The sequence below is a fragment of the Oncorhynchus clarkii genome, chromosome 23, assembly GCF_045791955.1.
Source record: "Oncorhynchus clarkii lewisi isolate Uvic-CL-2024 chromosome 23, UVic_Ocla_1.0, whole genome shotgun sequence".
Taxonomy (NCBI): Eukaryota; Metazoa; Chordata; class Actinopteri; order Salmoniformes; family Salmonidae; genus Oncorhynchus; species Oncorhynchus clarkii.
In genome coordinates, this window is record NC_092169.1 from 63,280,165 (window position 1) to 63,296,272 (window position 16,108).

At 37.2% G+C, this 16,108-nt stretch overlaps 12 non-coding genes across 12 annotated transcripts; all 12 read right to left on the reverse strand.

Annotated features, from left to right (window-relative positions):
- Positions 1–8,433: 8,433 nt before the first annotated feature.
- On the reverse strand, positions 8,434–8,506 carry trnae-uuc (transfer RNA glutamic acid (anticodon UUC)). The gene has a single exon. It is a non-coding gene; the product is annotated as a tRNA-Glu (tRNA).
- Positions 8,507–8,647: 141 nt separating this feature from the next.
- trnav-uac (transfer RNA valine (anticodon UAC)) lies at positions 8,648–8,720 on the reverse strand. Its single transcript has one exon. It is a non-coding gene; the product is annotated as a tRNA-Val (tRNA).
- A 718-nt stretch (positions 8,721–9,438) lies between these two features.
- On the reverse strand, positions 9,439–9,511 carry trnav-uac (transfer RNA valine (anticodon UAC)). Its single transcript has one exon. It is a non-coding gene; the product is annotated as a tRNA-Val (tRNA).
- Positions 9,512–9,654: 143 nt separating this feature from the next.
- Positions 9,655–9,727, reverse strand: trnav-uac (transfer RNA valine (anticodon UAC)). Its single transcript has one exon. It is a non-coding gene; the product is annotated as a tRNA-Val (tRNA).
- Positions 9,728–10,082: 355 nt separating this feature from the next.
- trnav-uac (transfer RNA valine (anticodon UAC)) lies at positions 10,083–10,155 on the reverse strand. Its single transcript has one exon. It is a non-coding gene; the product is annotated as a tRNA-Val (tRNA).
- A 718-nt stretch (positions 10,156–10,873) lies between these two features.
- Positions 10,874–10,946, reverse strand: trnav-uac (transfer RNA valine (anticodon UAC)). Its single transcript has one exon. It is a non-coding gene; the product is annotated as a tRNA-Val (tRNA).
- Positions 10,947–11,450: 504 nt separating this feature from the next.
- Positions 11,451–11,523, reverse strand: trnav-uac (transfer RNA valine (anticodon UAC)). Its single transcript has one exon. It is a non-coding gene; the product is annotated as a tRNA-Val (tRNA).
- A 355-nt stretch (positions 11,524–11,878) lies between these two features.
- Positions 11,879–11,951, reverse strand: trnav-uac (transfer RNA valine (anticodon UAC)). The gene has a single exon. It is a non-coding gene; the product is annotated as a tRNA-Val (tRNA).
- Positions 11,952–13,233: 1,282 nt separating this feature from the next.
- trnav-uac (transfer RNA valine (anticodon UAC)) lies at positions 13,234–13,306 on the reverse strand. Its single transcript has one exon. It is a non-coding gene; the product is annotated as a tRNA-Val (tRNA).
- A 932-nt stretch (positions 13,307–14,238) lies between these two features.
- Positions 14,239–14,311, reverse strand: trnav-uac (transfer RNA valine (anticodon UAC)). The gene has a single exon. It is a non-coding gene; the product is annotated as a tRNA-Val (tRNA).
- A 928-nt stretch (positions 14,312–15,239) lies between these two features.
- trnav-uac (transfer RNA valine (anticodon UAC)) lies at positions 15,240–15,312 on the reverse strand. The gene has a single exon. It is a non-coding gene; the product is annotated as a tRNA-Val (tRNA).
- Positions 15,313–16,030: 718 nt separating this feature from the next.
- On the reverse strand, positions 16,031–16,103 carry trnav-uac (transfer RNA valine (anticodon UAC)). The gene has a single exon. It is a non-coding gene; the product is annotated as a tRNA-Val (tRNA).
- Positions 16,104–16,108: the final 5 nt, after the last annotated feature.

Here is a 16,108-nt window from a genome sequence, read left to right on the forward strand (position 1 = left end):
GTACTGTCACGTTCTGACCTCTATTTCCTTTGTTTTTGTATTTATTTAGTATGGTCAGGGCGTGAGTTGGGTGGGCAGTCTATGTTCGTTTTTCTATGTTTTGGGTCAGTTCTATGTTTTCGGCCTAGTATGGTTCTCAATCAGAGGCAGGTGTCATTAGTTGTCTCTGATTGAGAATCATACTTAGGTAGCCTGGGTTTCACTGTTTGTTTGTGGGTGATTGTTCCTGTCACTGTGTTTGGTGTCACAGGATAGGCTGTATAGGTTTTCACGTTCCGTTTATTGTTTTGTAGAGTTAAGTTATTTCATGTATCGTTCAGTTTCCATTAATTAAAGAGCATGAGTAACCACCACGCTGCGCTTTGGTCCGCTTCTTCTCCTCCTATAGACGAACACCGTTACAGGTCTTGTATGCCTTCCATTTCCTAATAATTGCTCCCCCAAAAGAAGGCATTAATGAAAAATTTAATTTTCAGTTACAACTATGGTACTTATTGAATGTATCAATGAGTGCTGTTTCCACAGAGGTTCAAACCGGGGACCTTTTGCATGTTAAGCGCACCTGATAACCACTACACTACAGAAACTGCTGCTAGTATTATCACCGTGGAGTAAACCAAATTTTACATATATTCATCGCACAAATTCAAAATTCCAACATAATGCATTTATGAAAATTCTCTGTTACAAATACAATACTTCTCACATGTGTCAGAGACCTCTGTTTCCACCCAGCATCGAAAAGTATACATTTTGCGTCTTAAGTGAACTTGATAACCACTAGGCTATGGAATCTTTTGATTCCCAAAAGAAGGCATTAATGAAAAATTGAATTTTCAGTTTCAACTATGGTACTTATTGAATGTATCAACGAGTGCTGTTTCCACAGAGGTTCAAACCGGGGACCTTTTGCATGTTAAGCGCACGTGATAACAGCTACACTACAGAAACTTTTGCTTGAGATACCTGCAAAAAGTAAACTGAATTTTCTTATAGTCAGTGCATGTATTTAATTTACAAAATATGTATTTATGAAAGCAACTCATCTCTTTTATAAATACATTACTTACTGCATGTGTTAAAGAGGACTGTTTCCACCCGGTTTCAAACTAGGGACCTTTCACGTTTAAAGCGAACGTGATAACCACTACACTACAGAAACTGCTGCTAGTATTATCAGCAAGGAGTAACCCGAGTTTTACAGATATTCATTGCATGTATTCGAATTTCCAAAATAAGGCATTTATTAGAACAACTATTCTCTGTTACAAATACAGTACTTACTGGATTTGTCATAGAGAACTGTTTCCGCCCGGCTTTGAACCGGGGACCATTCGTGTGTAAAGCAAACTTGATAACTACTAAACTAGAGAAACTGCTGCTAGAATTATCACCGTGGAGTTAACCAAATTTTACATTCATTCATCGCACGAATTCGAAATTCCAACATAATGCATTCATGAAAATTCTCTGTTACAAATACAGTACTTCTCACATGTGTCAGAGACCTCTGTTTCCGCCCAGCATCGAAAAGAATACATTTTGCGTCTTAAGTGAACTTGATAACCACTAGGCTATGGAATCTTTTGATTCCCAAAAGAAGGCAATAATGAAAAATAGAATTTTCCACAGTGGTACTTATTGAATGTATCAACGAGTGCTGTTTCCACAGAGGTTCAAACCAGGGACCTTTTGCATGTTAAGCGCACGTGATAAGAGCTACATTACAGAAACTTCTGCTTGAGATACCTGCAAGGAGTAAACTGAATTTTCTTATAGTGAGTAAATGCATTTGAATTTCCAAAATAAGGTATTTATGAAAGCAACTCATCTCTTTTATAAATACGGTACTTACTGCATGTGTCAAAGAGGACTGTTTCCACCCGGTTTCGAACCAGGGACCTTTCCCGTGTAAAGCGAACGTGAAAACCACTACACAACAGAAACTGCTGATAGTATTATCAGCAAGGAGTAACCCGAGTTTTACAGATATTCATTGCATGTATTTGAATTTGTTGGGGAATAATCATAATTGGTTGGTAACATAGGTAAGATGTTTTATATTCATCATATGTGTGTAAGTTACTTCTCATCAGAATGTTATTTTTGTATAATACTGTGGCGGGGTTGCAGTATCTGTTCTATGTCAAGACTAAGTTGCTTTGGCCGGAGAGATGGGAGAGGTCAAGCGTGTATCTCTTGGTTCCACAATGTCTGTGTGCCATTTAGTGTGTCTCTGTGATCTTGTCAAGATAGGATGGATTTGATATATGCCTGTTAATATGGAGGATTGTTTGAGAAGAGAACATAGTTTAGGAGACAAAGCTGAACGATGAATTATGCCGATGCTGTCCCATCCTGTGTGTGTCTTTGCTATAAAGGATCTCAGTTGAAATGTGGAGGGGACTCTCAGAGAATTCATTGATAGACACTGAATTGATCTGAGTGTCACAGGGTTGTGATGAAGCTCATATAATTAAAGATGGACTTTATGATTACTCTGACTTGTGTGTGGTTTGCTCTCATGATTTGGTAAATAGAGGAAATTTCCACGACATTTTGCGACGAGGATGGGATGTGAATTTTCACATTTTCAATTGTTTGACTACAGAGGTAGCAAAACTGTACTTCAAATCTATGATACTCCCCCACTTAACATACTGCTTGACTAGTTGGGTCCAAGCTTGCTGTACAACATTAAAACATATTCAGTCTGTCTACAAACAGGCTCTCAAAGTGCTTGATAGGAAGCCCAATAGCCATCATCATTGTCACATCCTTAGAAAGCATGAGCTCTTGAGTTGGGAAAATCTTGTGCAATACACCGACGCATGTCTTGTATTCAAGATCCTTAATGGCCTGGCTCCCCCTCCACTCAATATTTTTGTTAAACAGAAAACCCAGACATATGGCAGCAGATCCACAAGGTCTGCCATGAGAGGTGACTGTATAGTTCCCCTAAGGAAAAGCACCTTTAGTAAATCTGCATTCTCTGTGAGAGCTTCCCATGTCTGGAATACACTGCCATCAGACACACATAACTGCACCACATATCACACTTTCACAAAATGCTTGAAGACATGGCTAAAGGTCAATCAGATTTGTGAACATGGTCCCTAGCTGTGTGTTGCTGCTTTCCATGTTGTCTGTTGTCTGTAGCTTGTGAGGTGTGGAAACACTTTGTTGCTTTTATGAATTTTGTCTTGCTGCTTTTTGTTTTATGTTGCTCTGTCTGTATGCTACGTCTTGCTTGTCCTATGTTGCTCTGTCTGTATGCTATGTCTTGCTTGTCCTATGTTGCTATATCTTGCTTGTTCTATGCTGCTATTGTCTATATTGTAATTGTTTTTAATAACCTGCCCAGGGACTGCGGTTGAAAATTAGCCGGCTGGCTAAAACCGGCACTTTTACTGAAACGTTGATTAATGTGCACTGTCCCTGTAAAAATAAAAATAAACATCATCAAACTCGGTGACCGTTCCTACGATCTAGGTAAATAAATTGTGCACGAGGGATCCCCTAAACTTGGGATCTCAGGGAAACCACACTTCGGGAACGAAGCAGATGGACCAACCTTTGATCTAAGAGGAAGCGAGCCGAGTGGATACCACATCTCGAACTGAGTTTTTTTTAAAGAAAAAGGTGAGCGAACCACACACAGATTTGAAGTCGAGTTTTTTAATTATGCCTGTTACGTATACTCTGAGCGTGAATTCCATTGTAAGGAAGGCACCTTGGCGGCGTAAGCAGGGCCCGAGTCAGAGGAGAGTAATCTGTGGGTTTTGTGGACTCAAAAGATACTCTGCACTGTCCGGTTGCGAGTGACCAAGAGCCCTCCTGACACTGAATTGATCACAGTGGGAATTTGGTGAGGTCTGTCGGGGTGAGGTGCCAGGGGACTGTGTGTTCTAGGTGAAACACGGCACTTGCTGAATCCCTATTGGAAGAAGGACCTCATTCTGTGCGTCTGTGTGATTGTCTAAGTGACCCTCAGATGTGATGAATTCCAATTATTTTAAATGTGCTAGCCAGGTATGCCCTGGGTTACTCTGTGTGAGTGTTTTGTTATGGGATCACTAAGTAATAGTTGTCAGACCGTTCTGTGTGAGCAGGGTAGGGTTGACTCTGTGAGGATGAAGATGAAGTTTTTAAGCACTATTAAAATAATCTACCAAATCTGGGAAATTGAGCTCTAGAAACTGATTAGAGTGTGTCCACTTTTGGTTATCTTACCCTAACGATGTAACTATAAAACGCATATTGGATTATCTCCATCTGGGTGAAACATTTGAAATGTAACTGCCCTTAAGGTCTGAACATGTTATATTTTTTCTTCCCAGTGTGAGAGAAGTTGCGGGATTTATTGAATAAACTGAATAAAGTTAGAGAGAATTAAGAGGGAATCTCGATGTAATTTATAATGTCGTACAAAGCCTAAGGTTTTCCATCAAACTAATTATCATTGCGTGATTAATGTGATGTAGTAAAGTAATTGAAATACGTTGCACAAGTAAACATAATCTACTTTTATTAAAAGGCGCAATATCTGTTTCCTAGTCATTAACTGTCGATTTTATTCTTTGATTGCTAATATATTAATTTGGAATTTGAGAATCATAGCTGGAGTAACGTTTGTACTATTAAAATTGGGCTATTATTCTTCTGGGAATTGCCGACAGTGACGTGTTTTGATTTTACTTATAAATTGGGTTTATTTGCGGAGAATCTTAGTTTTTTGCATAGGATTAGTGGTTCAGTGGTAGAATTCTCGCCTGCAACACGGGAGGCCGGGGTTCCATTCCCAGTCATTGTGCTGACTGAATTCTGAGTTTTTGATTGTAAAATAATCTATTTGTATGTTTTGCCTGGAAAGTTATGGTCGCTAGTGTTTGTATAAGATATAAACTGAACGTTTTAATAGCTTGTCTGTTTCAAATTGATAGAAGGGATAAATTGAACGTTTTCAATAGATTGTTTAGGTTAAATTGATAGACTAATTCAACTTAAAATAATAACGAAGCGAATTCTGATGCAAGACGATGTCTGTTCACTAAATTATCTGCTGGAATAATGTATTGAGAATTGAGTCGTATTTAAATTACTGTATCAATAGAGAAGACAGTTACCTAAGTTAAAGAAATTCTGAATAATAGCGAGGAGAGGATGGCGATAGGAAGTGGTTACTGAAATGTTTTCCATTCTTATAGATTGACTGATGCATGTTATAATGTTGGAACTGCGTGTGTTATTTTTAAAGAAATAGGATACATTTCATAAGTGTGAAGAGCAAAGAGAAGAGGAAGTTATAAAGTTGGGCTTTTAATCTTACATAGAGGTAAGGAAAAACGTTGAAATGAGAGGGGTTATATATTTTTTCCCAATGGGAAAAAAGGAATAGGGTAAGTTGAGCTGAAAGTATGAAAGAGAGTAAGTTGCTGAACAGTGTTGTAGAATAACGTAAATTTGCGTTATTAGTTTGAATATACAATAACCTTACTCTAATTGTTTTGACTGTTGTTCAGGTACATTTTGTTCTGTATTTCTAGCAGCTGATTCGCTAGGTGGGCATCATAGATTTGTGGTGTTTATTTGGACTGTATTAGGCTATGAGAAAGGGAGACTGGATGTCTGAATCATAAAACATTGTGATAATAGATTCTGATGGTTATTGATTCTTGGTTTGATTGTTTAATTAAGTAACACCAGTTAATTTGAGCAGGAAAGTTCATGTAGTCTAACATTATAGTATGTTTCCATTATGTGGAACAATGTCAGGTCATTAAAGGTGATTGCTGGATTGAGTAGTATGAGAATAAGTTTGTTTTGATTTTTACGCTGATGAGACAGCGCCAACTTTTGAAAGATTTTAGATATGTTTTTAAAAAATCAGGATTGGTTTTTACTAAATTTATATCAACAGGTTGAAATTATTAGATTGCTGATCAAAAGTTTTTTTAGGAGTTGATTTAACTTAATTAAACATTGTATCATGCATATACATTGATTTGATTAAAACTTATGATTAATGATTTGAGGTGCAGTGGAATTATCATTAGGTTTGGTTTATAGTTTCACGTTTGAGTTTCTGAATCGATGTAGTGTAATGAATACTAACTAAGTGTTTTTGTGTTTTCTCCGGAAAAATTGATATTTCACTGTCTCTCTCTGGAATGTTTCCAGGGACTATACTCTTGGGGAGAGTGAGTGAAATTGAGGCCATAAACTACCACATTGGAGGGGGCCTGGAAGTTGTTTGTTTTAGTGCAAAGGTATTAAAGGGGCACTCACCACATGGGATTTGAATGAGTTTTTCTTTTCTGACTTTTCGTTACACACGCTAATTCTTTTGATAAAGGAATGTTCTGGGAACATGGAAATACGAAAATGTTGGAACTAGTTGATTACTGTTTGCAAATTGTTTAATATAGTGAATAACACTGCTTTGAAGGGTTTTGTATGACCTGTGACCTTCTGATGACTTTCCATTGTGGCTTGATCACCCGCATTGGAAAGCCATTTGGATAATGAAATTATGGTCATTTGTAATACTGCTTTCAAAATAATTTGTGTAATTGGTAAATATGTTTCTTAGCCATATTTGTAATTTGGACCACTGTGGAGGGCATTGCTTTCAACTAAGGGTATGCTGCTTTAAGTCTATTTTCCTATGACCATAGGGGTTAAATCATTTTTATTTGTGGAGTTTTTTTTCAGTTTAGTGATTTTAATTTGATTAGGTTAGTTGAAATTTTGTTTTACAATTTTTTTAGTTTTGTTTTACATTACTCTCATACGGAGAGATGTGTGTAAAACATGGGGGAGGATTCAGTTTTTTGAGGGTTTGAATTGAAGTTATACAACTTAAGTGATATGTGAATGAGTGTATTGTATTGTTGAGTGTATTGTATTGTTGTGTTTGTTTTGTTCTATTCCCGAGGGGTATAGGTCAAACTTTTTGATCCTTGGCTTTACGATGGAGTTGACAGTGAGATGGGGAGTATAAACCAATTTGAAAGAATAGTTTCAATAGAATGTTTTGATATTCTCTGTGAAATATGTTTAGATATGTGTATTAAGAATAATTGGTAAAAGTAATAATTTATCATGTAGTTAATGAACTGAACTAAACTGTTGTTCTGATCTGTTCTTTCGAGGTTATCATGAAAAGTGACATCAGACGGTATCTTAATGCATGGAAGAGATAATTGGACCGAATGGTGTGTGTACCTCAAAACCCCCTCTAACTGGCTGAAGAAGAGTGACAAAGGCGTTGAAGGAGGCTTTCCAAACCACTTCTACCGAGAGAAAAGAACCAAGCCAGAAATTGGTGTACAGTATCAGATCTAAGCTATCAACTGCTTTTCTTTCATGAGTCCACTTGGAGTGATCATGGAGAAAGATCTGTTCTAACATTTTCTTATGATGCTGGTATATTGGTTGACGAATGGACAAGACATGAGTGGTAAAGATGAGACATTGAAATTGGGGCATTATCATGGGCCATCCACTTTGAACTGTAAAGCTATCTGAAGAAAAACGAAAGAGACGCCAGAAGATGCAGTGCCTGAGAGGGGGGGGGGTTGGTCAACTGTGCCATTAAATTGTTTATACTTTTGTGGTATCAGGTTGATTGAAGAGGTCTACACCATGTAAATTGTAGTAATTTAGATTAAGAATGCATTGAGATACTGATCTGTATTATAATAATGATTAAAAAAGTTAATAGTAGAATTATGGGATAATTATACTGAATGTAAGTAAATCTGCTAATATTGATGTGTGTTAAATTGAGGTTTTTACTTTGAGTGATAAGACAAATTTGAATCACTGAGGAATGCTATTCTAAATATTGGTTGGATAAATAGTTGGGTTGTTACTTATGATTTGGAATATGAATGATTTCACTGCCCTATGCTCTATTCCTAAGTATATTTCTGAGCATGAGGACTTAGAGGGATGTATGTCCTATATGTTGTGAGGAGGCCTGTGTTTAGATACTGGTTCTCATGTAACTTAAGGAGCATTTATATGTTGTGTTTTTATTTTCCTCAAATTAATTATTCTGTGTTTTTGTCTTGTAGAATAGATAGATACCTGCAAGAAATAAACTGAATTTTCTTATAGTCAGTGCATGTATTTGAATTTCCAAAATACGGCATTTATTAGAACAATTATTCTCTTTTACAAATACAGTACTTACTGGATTTATCATAGAGAACTGTTTCCGCCCGGCTTCAAACCGGGGACCATTCGTGTGTAAAGCGAACGTGATAACCACTGCACTACAGAAACTGCTGCTAGTATTATCAGCAAGGAGTAACCCGAGTTTTACATATATTCATTGCATGTATTCGAATTTCCAAAAAAAGCCATTCATGAGAATATATATTCTCTGTTGTTGATACAGCACTAACTGCATGTGTCAAAGAGCACTGTTTCTGCCAGGTTTTGAACCACAGACCTTTCGCATGAAAGACGAACGTGATAACCACTACACTACAGAAACTGCTGCATTAATTACCAGCAAGGAGTAAACCAAATTTTACAAATATTTATTGCATGTATTCGAATTTCCAAAATACGGCATTTATTAGAACAATTATTCTCTGTTACAAATACAGTACTTATTGGATTTGTCAAAGAGGACTGTTTCCGCCCGGTTTCGAACCAGGGACCTTTCGCGTGTAAAGCTAATGTGATAACCACTACACTACAGAAACTGCTGCTAGTATTATCAGCAAGGAGCAACCCGAGTTTTACAGATATTCATTGCATGTATTCGAATTTCCAAAAAAAGCAATTTATTAGAACAACTATTCTCTGTAACAAATACACTACTTACTGGATTTGTGAAAGAGAACTGTTTCCGCCCGGCTTCGAACCGGGGACCATTCCTGTGTAAAGCAATCTTGATAACTACTAAACTAGAGAAACTGCTGCTAGAATTATTACTGTGGAGTAAACCAAATTGTACATATATTCATCGCACGAATTCGAAATTCCAACATAATGCATTTATGAAAATTCTCTGTTACAAATACAGTACTTCTCGCATGTGTCAGAGACCTCTGTTTCCGCCCAGCATCGAAAAGTATACATTTTGCGTCTTAAGTGAGCTTGATAACCACTAGGCTATGGAATCTTTTGATTCCCAAAAGAAGGCATTAATGAAAAATGTATTTTTCAGTTTCAACTATGGTACTTATTGAATGTATCAACGAGTGCTGTTTCCACAGAGGTTCAAACCGGGGACCTTTTGCATGTTAAGCGCACGTGATAAGAGCTACATTACAGAAACTTCTGCTTGAGATACCTGCAAGAAGTAAACTGAATTTTCTTATAGTCAGTGCATGTATTTGAATTTCCAAAATAAGGTATTTATGAAAGCAACTCATCTCTTTTATAAATACGGTACTTACTGCATGTATCAAAGAAGACCGTTTCCGCCCGGTTTCGAACCAGGGACCTTTCGCGTGTAAAGCGAACGTGATAACCCCTACACTACAGAAACTGCTGCTAGTACTATCAGGAGTAGGAGTAACCCAAGTTTTACATATATTCATTGCATGTATTCGAATTTCCAAAATACGGCATTTATTAGAACAATTATTCTCTGTTACAAATACAGTACTTACTGGATTTGTCATAGAGAACTGTTTCCGCCCGGCTTCGAACCAGGGACCTTTTGCGTGTAAAGCGAACGTGATAACCCCTACACTACAGAAACTGCTGCTATTACTATCAGCAAGGAGTAACCCGAGTTTTACATATATTCATTGCATGTATTCGAATTTCCAAAAAAAGCCATTCATGAGAATATATATTCTCTGTTGTTGATACAGCACTAACTGCATGTGTCAAAGAGCACTGTTTCTGCCAGGTTTTGAACCACAGACCTTTCGCATGTAAGACGAACGTGATAAAAACTACACTACAGAAACTGCTGCATTAGTTATCAGCAAGGAGTAAACCAAATTTTACAAATATTTATTGCATGTATTCGAATTTCCAAAATACGGCATTTATTAGAACAATTATTCTCTGTTGCAAATACAGTACTTACTGGATTTGACAAAGAGAACTGTTTCCGCCCGGTTTCGAACCAGGGACCTTTCGCGTGTAAAGCGAACGTGATAACCACTACACTACAGAAACTGCTGCTAGTATTATCAGCAAGGAGCAACCCGAGTTTTACAGATATTCATTGCATGTATTCGAATTTCCAAAAAAAGCCATTTATTAGAACAACTATTCTCTGTAACAAATACACTACTTACTGGATTTGTCAAAGAGAACTGTTTCCGCCCGGCTTCGAACCGGGGACCATTCGTGTGTAAAGCAATCTTGATAACTACTAAACTAGAGAAACTGCTGCTAGAATTATTACTGTGGAGTAAACCAAATTGTACATATATTCATCGCACGAATTCGAAATTCCAACATAATGCATTTATGAAAATTCTCTGTTACAAATACAGTACTTCTCACATGTGTCAAAGACCTCTGTTTCCGCCCAGCATCGAAAAGTATACATTTTGCGTCTTAAGTGAACTTGATAACCACTAGGCTATGGAATCTTTTGATTCCCAAAAGAAGGCATTAATGAAAAATTTAATTTTCAGTTTCAACAATGGTACTTATTGAATGTATTAACGAGTGTTGTTTCCACAGAGGTTCAAACCCGGGACCTTTTGCATGTTAAGCGCACGTGATAAGAGCTACATTACAGAAACTTCTGCTTGAGATAGCTGCAAGAAGTAAACTGAATTTTCTTATAGTCAGAGCATGTATTTGAATTTCCAAAATAAGGTATTTATGAAAGCAACTCATCTCTTTTATAAATACGTTACTTACTGCATGTGTCAAAGAGGACTGTTTCCGCCCGGTTTCGAACCAGGGACCTTTCGCGTGTAAAGCGAACGTGATAACCACTAAACTAGAGAAACTGCTGCTAGAATTATTACTGTGGAGGAAACCAAATTGTAAATATATTCATCGCACGAATTCGAAATTCCAACAAAATGCATTTATGAAAATTCTCTGTTACAAATACTGTACTTCTTACATGTGTCAGAGAACACTGTTTCCGCCTAGCATCGAAAAGTATACATTTTGCTTCTTAAGTAAACTTGATAACCACTAGGCTATGGAATCTTTTGATTCCCAAAGGAAGGCATTAATGAAAAATGTATTTTTCAGTTTCAACAATGGTACTTATTGAATGTATCAACGAGTGCTGTTTCCACAGAGGTTCAAACCAGGGACCTTTTGCATGTTAAGCGCACGTGATAACTGCTACACTACAGAAACTTCTGCTTGAGATACCTGCAAGAAGTAAACTGAATTTTCTTATAGTCAGTGCATGTATTTGAATTTCCAAAATAAGGTATTTATGAAAGCAACTCATCTCTTTTATAAATGCGTTACTTACTGCATGTGTCAAAGAGGACTGTTTCCGCCCGGTTTCGAACCAGGGACCTTTCGCGTGTAAAGTGAACGTGATAACCCCTACACTACAGAAACTGCTGCTAGTACTATCAGCAAGGAGTAACCCGAGTTTTACAGATATTCATTGCATGTATTCGAATTTCCAAAATACGGCATTCATGAGAATATATATTCTCTGTTGTTGATACAGCACTAACTGCATGTGTCAAAGAGCACTGTTTCTGCCAGGTTTTGAACCACAGACCTTTCGCATGTAAGACGAACGTGATAAAAACTACACTACAGAAACTGCTGCATTAGTTATCAGCAAGGAGTAAACCAAATTTTACAAATATTTATTGCATGTATTCGAATTTCCAAAATACGGCATTTATTAGAACAATTATTCTCTGTTGCAAATACAGTACTTACTGGATTTGTCAAAGAGAACTGTTTCCGCCCGGTTTCGAACCAGGGACCTTTCGCGTGTAAAGCGAACGTGATAACCACTACACTACAGAAACTGCTGCCAGTATTATCAGCAAGGAGCAACCCAAGTTTTACAGATATTCATTGCATGTATTCGAATTTCCAAAAAAAGCCATTTATTAGAACAACTATTCTCTGTAACAAATACACTACTTACTGGATTTGTCAAAGAGAACTGTTTCCGCCCGGCTTCGAACCGGGGACCATTCGTGTGTAAAGCAATCTTGATAACTACTAAACTAGAGAAACTGCTGCTAGAATTATTACTGTGGAGTAAACCAAATTGTACATATATTCATCGCACGAATTCGAAATTCCAACATAATGCATTTATGAAAATTCTCTGTTACAAATACAGTACTTCTCACATGTGTCAAAGACCTCTGTTTCCGCCCAGCATCGAAAAGTATACATTTTGCGTCTTAAGTGAACTTGATAACCACTAGGCTATGGAATCTTTTGATTCCCAAAAGAAGGCATTAATGAAAAATTTAATTTTCAGATTCAACAATGGTACTTATTGAATGTATTAACGAGTGTTGTTTCCACAGAGGTTCAAACCCGGGACCTTTTGCATGTTAAGCGCACGTGATAAGAGCTACATTACAGAAACTTCTGCTTGAGATACCTGCAAGAAGTAAACTGAATTTTCTTATAGTCAGTGCATGTATTTGAATTTCCAGAATAAGGTATTTATGAAAGCAACTCATCTCTTTTATAAATACGGTACTTACTGCATGTATCAAAGAAGACTGTTTCCGTCCGGTTTCGAACCAGGGACCTTTCGCGTGTAAAGCGAACGTGATAACCACTAAACTAAGGAAGGCATTAATGAAAAATGTATTTTTCAGTTTCAACAATGGTACTTATTGAATGTATCAATGAGTGCTGTTTCCACAGAGGTTCAAACCGGGGACCTTTTGCATGTTAAGCGCACGTGATAACCCCTACACTACAGAAACTGCTGCTATTACTATTAGCAAGGAGTAACCCGAGTTTTACATATATTCATTGCATGTATTCGAATTTCCAAAAAAAGCCATTCATGAGAATATATATTCTCTGTTGTTGATACAGCACTAACTGCATGTGTCAAAGAGCACTGTTTCTGCCAGGTTTTGAACCACAGACCTTTCGCATGTAAGACGAACGTGATAAAAACTACACTACAGAAACTGCTGCATTAGTTATCAGCAAGGAGTAAACCAAATTTTACAAATATTTATTGCATGTATTCGAATTTCCAAAATACGGCATTTATTAGAACAATTATTCTCTGTTGCAAATACAGTACTTACTGGATTTGACAAAGAGAACTGTTTCCGCCCGGTTTCGAACCAGGGACCTTTCGCGTGTAAAGCGAACGTGATAACCACTACACTACAGAAACTGCTGCTAGTATTATCAGCAAGGAGCAACCCGAGTTTTACAGATATTCATTGCATGTATTCGAATTTCCAAAAAAAGCCATTTATTAGAACAACTATTCTCTGTAACAAATACACTACTTACTGGATTTGTCAAAGAGAACTGTTTCCGCCCGGCTTCGAACCGGGGACCATTCGTGTGTAAAGCAATCTTGATAACTACTACACTACAGAAACTGCTGCTAGTATTATCAGCAAGGAGCAACCCGAGTTTTACAGATATTCATTGCATGTATTCGAATTTCCAAAAAAAGCCATTTATTAGAACAACTATTCTCTGTAACAAATACACTACTTACTGGATTTGTCAAAGAGAACTGTTTCCGCCCGGCTTCGAACCGGGGACCATTCGTGTGTAAAGCAATCTTGATAACTACTAAACTAGAGAAACTGCTGCTAGAATTATTACTGTGGAGTAAACCAAATTGTACATATATTCATCGCACGAATTCGAAATTCCAACATAATGCATTTATGAAAATTCTCTGTTACAAATACAGTACATCTCACATGTGTCAGAGACCTCTGTTTCCGCCCAGCATCGAAAAGTATACATTTTTCGTCTTAAGTGAACTTGATAACCACTAGGCTATGGAATCTTTTGATTCCCAAAAGAAGGCATTAATGAAAAATGTATTTTTCAGTTTCAACTATGGTACTTATTGAATGTATCAACGAGTGCTGTTTCCACAGAGGTTCAAACCGGGGACCTTTTGCATGTTAAGCGCACGTGATAAGAGCTACATTACAGAAACTTCTGCTTGAGATAGCTGCAAGAAGTAAACTGAATTTTCTTATAGTCAGAGCATGTATTTGAATTTCCAAAATAAGGTATTTATGAAAGCAACTCATCTCTTTTATGAATACGTTACTTACTGCATGTGTCAAAGAGGACTGTTTCCGCCCGGTTTCGAACCAGGGACCTTTCGCGTGTAAAGCGAACGTGATAACCACTACACTACAGAAACTGCTGCTAGTATTATCAGCAAGGAGCAACCCGAGTTTTACAGATATTCATTGCATGTATTCGAATTTCCAAAATACGGCATTTATTAGAACAATTATTCTCTGTTACAAATACAGCACTTACTGGATTTGTCATAGAGAACTGTTTCCGCCCGGCTTCGAACCGGGGACCATTCGTGTGTAAAGCAATCTTGATAACTACTAAACTAGAGAAACTGCTGCTAGAATTATTACTGTGGAGTTAACCAAATTGTACATATATTCATCGCACAAATTCGAAATTCCATCATAATGCATTTATGAAAATTCTCTGTTACAAATACAGTACTTCTCACATGTGTCAGAGACCTCTGTTTCCGCCCAGCATCGAAAAGTTTACATTTTGCGTCTTAAGTGAACTTGATAACCACTAGGCTATGGAATCTTTTGATTCCCAAAAGAAGGCATTAATGAAAAATTTAATTTTCAGTTTCAACAATGGTACTTGAATGTATTAACGAGTGCTGTTTCCACAGAGGTTCAAACCGGGGACCTTTTGCATGTTAAGCGCACGTGATAAGAGCTACATTACAGAAACTTCTGCTTGAGATACCTGCAAGAAGTAAACTGAATTTTCTTATAGTCAGTGCATGTATTTGAATTTCCAAAATAAGGTATTTATGAAAGCAACTCATCTCTTTTATAAATACGGTACTTACTCTATGTGTCAAAGAGGACTGTTTCCCCTCGGTTTCGAATCAGGGACCTTTCGCGTATAAAGCGAACGTGATAACCACTACACTACAGAAACTGCTGCTAGTGTTATCAGCAAGGAGTAACCCGAGTTTTACATATATTCATTGCATGTATTCGAATTTCCAAGAAAGCCATTCATGAGAATATATATTGTCTGTTGTTGATACAGCACTAACTGCATGTGTCAAAGAGCACTGTTTCTGCCAGGATTTGAACCACAGACCATTCGCATGTAAGGCAAACGTGATCACCACTACACTACAGAAACTGCTGCATTAATTACCACTAAGGAGTAAACCAAATTTTACAAATATTTATTGCACGTATTCGAATTTCCAAAATAAGGCATTTATTAGAAGAACTATTCTCTGTTACAAATACAGTACTTACTGGATTTGTCATAGAGAACTGTTTCCGCCCGGCTTCGAACCGGGGACCATTCGTGTGTAAAGCAAACTTGATAACTACTAAACTAGAGAAACTGCTGCTAGAATTATCACCGTGGAGTTAACCAAATTTTACATTTATTCATCGCACAAATTCGAAAATCCAACATAATGCATTTATGAAAATTATCTGTTACAAATACAGTACTTCTCACATGTGTCAGAGACCTCTGTTTCCGCCCAGCATCGAAAAGTATACATTTTGCGTCTTAAGTGAACTTGATAACCACTAGGCTATGGAATCTTTTGATTCCCAAAAGAAGGCAATAATGAAAAATTGAATTTTCAGTTTCAACAATGGTACTTATTGAATGTATCAACAAGTGCTGTTTCCACAGAGGTTCAAACCGGGGACCTTTTGCATGTTAAGCGCACTTGATAACTGCTACACTACAGAAACTTCTGCTTGAGATACCTGCAAGAAGTAAACTGCATTTTCTTATAGTCAGTGCATGTATTTGAATTTCCAAAATAAGGTATTTATGAAAGCAACTCATCTCTTTTATAAATATGTTACTTACTGCATGTGTCAAAGAGGACTGTTTCCGCCCGGTTTCGAACCAGGGACTTTTCGCGTGTAAAGCGAACGTGATAACCACTACACTACAGAAACTGCTG